This window comes from Manacus vitellinus, unplaced genomic scaffold, assembly GCF_001715985.3.
Source record: "Manacus vitellinus isolate BGI_N305 unplaced genomic scaffold, ASM171598v3 scaffold_18_pilon, whole genome shotgun sequence".
In the NCBI taxonomy this organism is placed as follows: domain Eukaryota; kingdom Metazoa; phylum Chordata; class Aves; order Passeriformes; family Pipridae; genus Manacus; species Manacus vitellinus.
Genome location: NW_021939324.1, coordinates 7,885,794 through 7,888,293, shown reverse-complemented (window position 1 = coordinate 7,888,293; position 2,500 = coordinate 7,885,794).

Below are 2,500 nucleotides of genomic sequence, written 5' to 3'. Positions count from 1 at the left end.
TGATTGCTAGTTAGCGTGACCCTGTGCGGAATTCGCATTTTCCTCGAAGCCTTCCGTGAAAGTTTCTCGCCAGTCCAGCGCGACGCCCACCAGGCAGCCCAGCACGGCTGGTATAGTGCTCCTTTCCCTCCTTACTATGTGACAGCACAGACGGTCAGAGACACCCAGAGTCACTCTCCGAGTGGGAAATCGTGGATAGTTTAATCCTCTGTCCTTTCCCTGTAACGCGGGCAATGCCTAAAAGCGGTTTGGGCGAGATATAACTAATCCTGCTGTTCGCACTCGCGCAGCGGTAACCAGCTTCCTGCAAACGCCCCCGCCCCGAACGCTTACTTTAAAGCTGTGCAAACACCAGTGAACACTCCCCTCCAGCCCGACCCCCGCCCGCGATACCGTGGGAACCGCGGGGCATCCCGGCGGGCAGCCCCGGCGGCCGCAGGTGTCCGCCCGGCTGAGACGCAGCTCCCGGCGGGTTCCAGCGGCTGGGAGGCAGCGCCGTATTCTCCGGACGGCTCCGCATCGAAAAGTCGCGAAACACCAGCGGATTCGGGACGGTTTTGAGTTTCCAGCCAACCTCGCCATCTGCCCGGTCAGTGGCGTTTCCTTGGCACTTTGGCCCAGCCAGGCCCTTTCTGCTAAATGTTATTTGCAGCTTATGTTTCGCAAATTCATTCTCTTTCAGTCTATTCATCTGGGCACTAACTGCTAACACCTCATAGTCACCTTGAAATTTCCTCTGCTATTTTCCAATTAAAAGCTTAATAGCCCTGGAAACGGAGTTCATGTGGTACAGTTTACCATCGCTCCTTCGTCTGAAAAGCTTTCTGCTGGGATCCCATTATGTGCTTGAATAAACCTTTTCGTCGAGCAGAAATGGGAACCGGGGTTGTCAGGTGTTGGGTTACAATGGACTTGCAGGCAGGGGACGTTTTGCTAACATAAATAAGAACCTGGCCCTACGGGGAGATGTTGTCAAATACTAAGACATGGAAACCATTTCCATCAAATATAAGAAAAGGATTACAGCACTATATCAAACGGGTATTTCAGCCTGAACGCCCGGCGAGTAGCCAAGCGAGAGGGGGCCCCGGCTCCCAGCCAGCCCACCGCCGAGCCGGGGCACCTCGGCCCGTGAGCAGGCAGCCGCCCCGGCCGGCGGCGGTGACGGAGGCGCCCCGGAGGACCTCTCCTACTAGTGGGGAAGGAACGTTTTCCTCTACCCCTCGCCGGCATTTGCATCCCGCTTCTTCGTTTTGAGGGAACGGATTCCCAAGGGCGGGTGTGCATCATCTTTTACGCGCCCCTTGTAATTTTGTGATAGTTGAGTGTTTGGGTCCACAGAGGCACTGCTTCTTTCTTTTTCTGCCCTGGGCGGGGATCCACGAGTGTGTAAGAAGCCCCGGGCGGGGGGCCAGTTGCGAGCTTCAGGGATGTCCGGGTGCAGTGCAGCACAAAAAGGTAGATCCCGCTGGCGCTGCGGGAAGTTCGACTGTTCCCCGTATTTGCTCCGATCCACCTTCCTGCCTCGATTCGGTAAACCGATGGGGCGCTCACTCTCCTCACACTCCGCACACGGCCTTGGGGAGAAAGATTGATCTGAATCGCACTTCCCCTAGAAGTAGAAAATTAATAAGAAAAGAGACTAGTATGTAACATCACGCAAATACCTTCATAGCATACGCCGTGCCTTTTATTCTCTCCAACGAAATAGTTCCCGAGTTTTATATCTAATTTCCTAATTTCGTAACCTGAGGCAATGAAATGGGTTCGGGTCCAAGCAGCAGCTCCTGCCAGCCCGCGGACGCTGTGCCGCAGGCAGGTAAACGCTTGCATTAAATTTATTTTTCCCCAGCCAATATACCTTTTCTTTTTCACCATTATATTATATTTGGATTCAAAGTTCTCGCTGCCACATGGGAAATATCCGTGTTTCAGCGAGAAACCTCTCTGCATCCGGAAATACTGAAGACTACAAGCCCGCCGCCATCAGACACATCGGAGAGGTTTCAAGCAACCTGATTTGCCCTGAATTTCGCGTTCCTTTCTATGGGCATTGTTTGCGTTTAAGCAGCTATCTTGGCGCGGGACGCAGGAGACGCAGGGACTCCGAAAGGCAGGTGCGCCTGCGGCCGCCCAGCTCCGCGGCGCGATCCCGCGGGCACGCGACCGCAACCCGACTCCGCTCAGCTGCTCTGGGCAGCTCTTGGTGCCGGGCAGCTCCTGCTCCGGGAAGCTCTTCGCGGCTGAAAGTTTGGTAAAACTTTGATCTCGACCCACCCCCTACCCCGCAGCGCTGGGCCGCAAGCGGCAGCGACCATTCATCGACCGCCGAACGCAGTGTCCCGCGGGCTTTCGATGGGGGACTGGTACGGAGCCTGGGGAAACCTCCTAGACCCCGGTCTCCCCCCAGCCCCAGGGGCTTTCGGGCGGGAGGGGTAGTTGGTATCAGCCACACTTCCGGCCCCCTCGGGGACAAACCCCTTCGGCACAGTATGGGCAT